The sequence below is a fragment of the Rhagoletis zephyria genome, unplaced genomic scaffold (assembly GCF_001687245.7).
Source record: "Rhagoletis zephyria isolate East Lansing unplaced genomic scaffold, Rhagoletis_zephyria_1.1 Rzeph_scaffold_00049, whole genome shotgun sequence".
Taxonomy (NCBI): Eukaryota; Metazoa; Arthropoda; class Insecta; order Diptera; family Tephritidae; genus Rhagoletis; species Rhagoletis zephyria.
Window position 1 is genome coordinate 576,335 of NW_016157133.1, and position 8,129 is coordinate 584,463.

At 33.2% G+C, this 8,129-nt stretch overlaps 1 long non-coding RNA gene across 1 annotated transcript in view; it reads left to right on the plus strand.

Annotated features, from left to right (window-relative positions):
• Positions 1 to 221: 221 nt before the first annotated feature.
• The window catches only part of LOC108368150 (uncharacterized), a 142,181-nt gene continuing 134,273 nt past the window's right edge, over positions 222 to 8,129 (plus strand). The window contains exon 1 of the long non-coding RNA XR_001848333.1: positions 222 to 350. This is a non-coding gene — a long non-coding RNA (uncharacterized LOC108368150). The remainder of the gene's footprint in view (positions 351 to 8,129) is intronic.

An 8,129-nucleotide genomic window follows, 5' to 3' on the forward strand; every position in this document is an offset into this window, starting at 1 on the left:
ATCGAGTTTGAAACGAACCATCGTTGGCTTTCGATAGCAGCACAGTTGCATTGCTTAATAATACTCGTAAAAACGAACGAATTCTTGATAAGAAATTTAGGAAACACAAAATTGTGCAAGCGCCTATGAACAGAGCAGGCAATGAAAAATTTTGTGCACTAAAAAAAAAATGCAATTTTAGTTTGTGTGTGTATTTTAAGGAAGTGTATTCCAAAGTAAGTGTGCCTAACGGTAGGCTACATAGTTAAAAAATATACATACATACATACATACGAATACAAAAGAAAAATTAATGAAACCGTTGTGCAGCGCGTGTACGTCAAAGCAATACTGGCTCCAAATGTGCAAGTGTAAGTGTGTTGCAGCAAAAGATGATGATACCTAATAACGTCAATTAAAAAAAAATTTTCAAAAATTCATAAAAAAGTCGGCGATTTGGCAATGTTGGCTAATGCATGCGGGCAAGCAAATTTGTTTGAATGATTTCGCATAAAGTTTTAGCGGAATGCAATGGATTAGTATAATGAATGATTTAAAGTGAGTGTTTGTATGTATGTACTCCTATGTTTAGTGATACAGGAGATTATAATAACACATCTTAATATTGTAAATTATACATAAGTTATAATCTTTGGAACCCTAAAAGTATACACTTCTAGTGAATATTAAGAAATTTCTAGCACTTGTATGCAGTTGCTACAATAGCCCATCATGTGTAAGAGTATGAAGCATATTTTTATACGTAGGTCTAAACTTATTTTATGTGAAATATTTGCAATCAAAAAATGTTACAAAAGTACTACATATAATCGATGTATTTATTGCAAGCACAAAATGTTTCACTAATGTTTTCCAATTCACGCAGGATAGCTTAAAGTGGTATGCCTAAAAGTAGGAAATCGAAATCATGCAAATTATTTTATTAGCATACTTTTAGTGACGGAACCATACTAGCGGTAAGAAGCTACTTTGATATTAGTGTGCTCCTAAAAGTATGTCACTCAACAAAGCAAAGCTTTTTTTGTGATATCATTAAGGGCTTGTCGAAACAATCCCCTCAAAGTATGCAGATACATTTTGAAAGCAGTAGTTGCTTATTAAAACGAAATATCCATGGTATTGCACTTGGCTCCACAGGTGGAGTAATGAGAAATCAATTTCTGTACTATCGATCATCAAAAACATGTATGTGGGAATAATATTACCTGAAAGTGGGGCTCTGGAAATCGATATACTAAATTCTGATCGAGTAAGTCTAAAGCAAGTATGTCTAATGTATAAAAGTAGTCATGAGTAACAAAAAATATATATCTAAAAGCGTTTTATACTTTGAGGAAAACCTGCCAACTCTTTAAGGGTTTGTGACAGTTTACATTTAGCTCCTAAAAATATCCAACATCAAGGTACTTCCGAATTCTACCGCCAGATTTGGCCGATATGTCATTGGATCTCTTAATCTACGTACTATGATATAATTTGATTAAATTAACAAAAAGCTCAAAACTTGAAACCAAAGGACGTCAATGGAATCTCTTATTTTATTGAGCTTTTTGTGAGACAGCACCTGTTTTTATTTACATAGACAATTTATATACGAAGCTGGGGATCTCAAGAATCTCTTAACCCCAGTGCTGGCATATTTTTTAAATACAAAACTTGTTAAACACCTCCCATTTTCACAAGATTTGATAGATTTCCCTTCATATAAAATTTTGTTTAATTTTTTAACCGATTTAAAAAAGGAGGGGGTTAGCAATTCGTCGGAATATTTTTATTTTTATTTTTATGTCTGTATTTTTTTATGTATGTTACCGCATAACGTTGGACCACGTTAACCGATTTCCATAATTCTTTTTTGAACGGAAAGGTAGTACGAAAGAGGTGGTCACGTACTAATTTGGTTTATATCCGATTATTCAATCACGAAGAAATTAATGGTACTCTTAAATTTAACTAATAATATTTTGCATTTAACAAAGTAAACGTACAAGACCAGCTAGGAACTCGGGCATACAAAATTATGGGGTTCATGTATTATCTAGATGAGTCAGAAATAGCCATAGTTGGCATGTTTGTCTAACTCAGGAGCTTAAACGATGACTATTGGGCGCTGCAATGGATGTATTGATGTTTCTTGAATAGCACAAATTTAAAAAGAAAGAAAGTCGCATCAATTTTAATCCTTGTTTATTTTTCACTTCACCCACACACATGCCCAAACATGTGTAGCACCAAAGCCGTGAAGTTACCATGAAATTGTGATGAACAGAAATATAATATATATTGGAGTTAAGTGCGGCTATATTCAGTACCCCACTATTAGATAAGTCAATAAGGTTAAATTTAGCGCCTAAAAATATGCAAAGTTATCCAGAATTAATTTTGAAAGCAAGTTGCGGGGTAATTCCTCTTACAGGTCAGAGTTTCCTCAATGAAATGCTATAATATAGTGAAAATCTTTTCATCTACCTGAATTCGGGAGAGATTGTCTAGCAGTTTCTTTGCCTGTTGAATCACTCTCAGGGTGAGCGCATCACCATATTTTCGAATTCATTCAAATAAAATTTGTTTAAAGGATACGAAACCTTTGTTGACTGCGTTTTCACACATATTACGGTAAGTTGAAATTGGATTACTGGTTATGGTAACAACTTCGGACTGTAAAACGCCCCTTAGTTTGCTAGACAATTTTTTCAAATGCCTTAAAGCCAACGGCGTTTTTCAGCTCCAAGAAGATGAAGATAGAGAAGCATCTACCTTCAGTAGATATCCTGAGCCACGGAATCTTATTTGGATTACCATCCCGGAATTCAGCATAGAAAAACCAAATTGACCCAAGTATGATCTTAAAAGAATGATAAATTTGCTATAAAAGCCCAGTTCTGAAGTGACAAGACTCGTCGCCGCTTTTACTGGTTACATTTCTTATAACTAAAGTTCATCTTTTTAAACACCCATATAATTCTAGTGAAATATATCTATAGATTACGAATCTGAAAGCAGGTTTAAAAAATTTTAAGTGATGGGTCCAATATGATGGCTTTCTAATTTTAAAAGTTAGTGTATTTTAATAGAACATACTTACTGAAAATTAGATTCCTCTTCAATTCAAATATTAAACAAATTTGTTAAAAGTGGGCTTTTATTTTCTTTGTGTGTGTGTGTATTTTATATATTAGATAATAATCATATGTCAATAGATTTTTGGCAAAAAATTGGCTAACATTTTTTCTACAATTTTGAAATCTGACATATAATAAAATTGTAACAGGCCGATGTATGTACATTGTAGACATTAAAGAAAAATTATTACTTATTAGGACAACAGAAGCCAAATCAACAATGTTTAAAATTTTCGTCTCTCTGTCTGGTCTGTATGTTTTTGTACGCGCATCCAGTGTTGCCGCCGCTCAAAGAACTTTCTAACCAAGATTTGACGAAAAAGTTACCAAATGTAAGGAAAAATAACCATTTTTTTTATTAGATTAACAACTCAGGTAATCACAAACTCTTTTATATAGTACGTATAGACAAATTTTTCAAACCAAAGAAAATCAATTTTTATTTGCATTTCTGAAAAGTAAATCCTTTTAAGGCTGAAAATAAATGAAATACATTCATATATAAGTATATATATATAAATACATATTTTAGAAAATCAGGCTTCCCGTATTAGGTACATATGTATGTTAATATCTTCGTAAACATTACCAGACTCTAAATGACGTTTTTAAATAAGTACATAGGTACACAGTTTCCAACTTCTTTGTAAGAATCAATGAAATACCTAATCAGCGTGAACAACCACATTGTAAATATTTTTTAATTAAGATTAAACAATTAAAAATTGGACTGCATTGAACTATATCGTCGCTCAGCGCGAAGTACCTCGTATACGCCAAACGCAGTATCGCGTATACGATGGTAACTAAATTTTACAAAAGCGCGAAACACCGATTTTTTCAAAACTGTGGAATGGTATTTCCCTTGAACCTACTTGCTGTAAGATTATTATTATTAATCTTANGCATCCCTCGAAAACTAGTGCATGGAGTCGAATGCAGTTTTATCCAATGCAGTGAAAAAGGTCGAACTTAAAATATAGAAATAGAGAGTTGCCACCTGTTTGAAAATTGCAGTTTAAATAAACTGATAAGATAAAGTAATTATTGCAATATGGCTTCCAAATAAGGGGGTCAGAAGACTTTTAGTCGAAAATGTGTTTGTCTAAGGTTGCCAACTATTTTAAAATTTAGTTTGATTTAATTGGTAAGGTAAATTAGATAAATATTGCAATATAGGTATCAAAATAAAGAGGTTTTGGAAAGTTTACTGTAAAAATTGTTTTTGGAAAGGGTTGCCACCTGTTTGAAAAATTTTATTCAATTATTAAATTGATAAAATTAATCAAATATTACCATACGGTTATCATAACAAAGAGGTTTAAGAAAGTTTACTGCTGTAATTATTTTTTTTGCAATCTCCCGATGAGCTTTCGGGATTGGATATCAGTCGCTGGAGGAGCTGCCTTGCGAGCACGGCTCGTTTTATTTATAAGAAGCCTGACCTACCTGCTTCTCTGTCACCTGTAGGCGAGCTCCTAGCTAAATTATTGTAGCTTTAAACTTAGATCTTCAGATTTTTTCTAAGCTTACCCCTTTAAGTATGCTACACTAATTTAATGTGTAAGTAATCAGCTGTTTACCTCACTAACTTTTCGCATGCCAAAATTTAATCAGGACTCATGTTGCAATCTTTTACTCTTTGTGACCGAAAAGCAAAGCTATAAAAATTTTACATTTTGTTACACATACGAAATACAATGTAAGTGCGGCAATGTTGCAGGCAGCAAACCCAAAGTCTATAGCCATGTGAATGAGTTCAACAGCCCACAAGTTGTGCGTCATTGACGACGACGACGACGACGACAATTTTACGCAAAATTAAGCATTTCCGTTTAAAATTTTAGCTCGACAAAGCGAAGACGTCTATGATACCACTAACATAGAGAGTAAAGCAAGAGAGTAGCTGCATAGCGGGGAAAAATGTGAAAATAAAAAAAGGAATAAGGTAAAAAAAAAAATGTGAAAAGTAGCTGGCTGGCTGTGGATGTGCGAGTGGATAGCTCGCTGGTGAGTGGGTGTAGTTTGCTGGTACGTATGGATAGGTAAGCAATGAACTAAAGTTCACTGATGCACAAAAAGGGCAGTTGAGTACCTTCTCAAACTTTTTGCGAGCATATGATCAGGCTGGTGTGTTTCGAGTATGAGTATGTGTGCGTGTGTGTGTTTGTTTAGCTTGTAAGCTATTAAGGAGGGAAAATGTGTGTAAGCTAACTCTTTCGCTATACCAAAGTTGAAGTCAATAAATCGCTGAAAGAAAACAAAAGTGTTGCATACCTCTAGGCGACTTAGCACGTTGTGTGTGTGTGTGCTTGGATTTTACTACCCGTTTAATGTGCGGCGAACGCGTTTGGCTCATAAATTGTTTGCGGTAAACAAAAATAGCAACTCAAAATGTTAAATACCAAATACTTTTGCAGCTCATAAAGCCACTGAATGTTGAGTTAACTGCTACAAAGTGCACTTAAAGTTCAGCATACCAGCCAGTTGTTGGCAATCGAATATTACAAACGATATACGCGGCGATAAATCAACAAAAGGAAATAAAGTATTTTACTAAGGAAACGTGTAATAAATATTAGCAGATAGATTGAAGTGCGGCAAGCGAATGGAAAAAAATTATAATTTACTTATAAATAAAGCTATAAAAGAAAGGGCAAGACAATAAATTTTTCAAACGTGTGAGATGAAATATGATTTTTTTCTTCTTTGACATACATACGGCTATATCGTGTGCCAATTAAATGCTCTGAACTGAAGAAAGTATGATGGAAGTATGAAGCCGCTATGTGAAATCTACCAGCACTCATACATAAAACCAATATGCCAATAAACATGCAAAGACCCGACTGATTCTTTTGAGCATTGAATTTCAATTGAAAATTTGAGCGCTTTTGAATTGCGTTAATGATTCAATAAATAAATAAATAAAAAAAAAACGATTTGAATGCAACTCTATCATAGGCGTCTACCTGGAAAATAACCGAATAAAAGCAAATAATAAACAGTGTGCTTTTTCATTTGCTGGCAACGAATCAACGAAGCAATAACGAAACACAAAAAAAAAAAATACGAAAAAATATAGAAACATACAAGTGTATACTTTTATATGTAAAACGTCGATATGTTTATGTACTTTGACGGCAATAAAGCACTTGTATATTGGCATAAATTTGTATATGTAAATACACACAGCATTGAAAGAAAATATTTATTCAATAAAATAAATCCGCGCATATAAAAAAGTAGCATTTAATACTACATGAAACCGAAAGCAACAGTGAATAAGTAGGTGAATTATAACGATTGCTTTTGAAGAGCATGATTGAGTGAAGAAATAAAGATACATGCGAGAATGTACATATATACATACGGACGAATATGACTACATACATACATATGGATGTATGTATGTATGTATATATTGAAAAGCCAGCTGCATAACTTTGTGAAATCTCGCTGTGTTTCAATAAATATACTGACAAGGTAAGTAGGCTTTTATTCAGTAGCAGCTTTTAGATATAATATTATTAACACATTAAAATTAGTTTTTGAAGACATACGGAAAATTCTCTCGAACTTCGAGTTTATTTGTGAAAAATTATTATTTTTTCTTAAATCGTGAGCATATCGAGCCCTAATCGCCAAAATAACGTAAGCGACATTTTTTTCAAAATTTTATTTTTGATGCAGAAATGCGTCTAGATGCTCTAGGAATATTTCTGCATCAAAAGGAAAATTTTGAAAAAAATGTCGCTTACGTTATTTTGGCGGTTAGGGCTCGATTTGTATGTCTGAAATTTTTAGTATACGTTTTTTCCAGCTGCCAGAATACCAAGACCAGTGTGATGCAATGTTTTTAAGCAACGCACCAAACGTTGTTAACATGTTTTACATATTTTTTATTTACTTATTTTTTTTTTTTTTGGAAGTGGAAAGTGGGCGTAATTTTAGTTCGATTTAAAAAATTTTCAACGTATAGCTTTTTTATATCAACGTCAATAATTGTATTGAGTTTGTTGTGGTACAAATTGATAAACCGACTACCGAGATACACACGGTATGCAGTCGTAAGCCCAATTTCCAAAAATGTTTAATAACACGAAGACAAGATTTATTAAAAAAAAGTTCGATTTTGAGTGAGTTAGCTTCAGCAGTTACTGATGCCTTTATATGGGAGTTGGGCGTGGTTGTAATACGATTTCAAAAATTGTCAATCCTTTTTTTATGCTGGACCAAAGTCAGCATCTTAAAAAAAAATTTAATTGCTTCGAAAAAGTGTTTGCCTTTCAAACCAAAGCTACCGAAATTTTTAAGCCCATCGGAAGTTTGTTTCGAAATCTTTAACGATTTCTCTGCGAGCCTACAAAGAACGTCCTCGTAAAAAAATTTCTTAAAGAAGATTCTAACAAAATCATTAAGAAATTCTTCACATCACAGCATCTTTGTCATTGCTTTACCGATTTTCTTTCGAAAAAAATGTAAAAGATGCGAAGTGTGCGCTGTTAATTTCATTCTAGAAAATTTGGTAAAAAATAGGAAATGGAAGTAATGATTTCTTTACTAATTCTTTAAGTTTTCTCTTTTGCTCAGAATATGCTCAATGCATGGTTTGCAGGTAAAATACAAAATGTCAATGTAATAAGTGCCACTAGTGCAGCCGCCTGGCGTCAAAGCGCTTACGTTGTAACGGGTGATTTTTTTGAGGTTAGGATTTTCATGCATTAGTATTTGACAGATCACGTGGGATTTCAGACATGGTGTCAAAGAGAAAGATGCTCAGTATGCTTTGACATTTCATCATGAATAGACTTACTAACGAGCAACGCTTGCAAATCATTGAATTTTATTACCAAAATCAGTGTTCGGTTCGAATGTGTTTCGCGCTTTACGTCCGATTTATGGTCTACATAATCGACCAAGTGAGCAAACAATTAATGCGATTGTGACCAAGTTTCGCACTCAGTTTACTTTATTGGACATTAAACCAACCACACGAATGCGTAC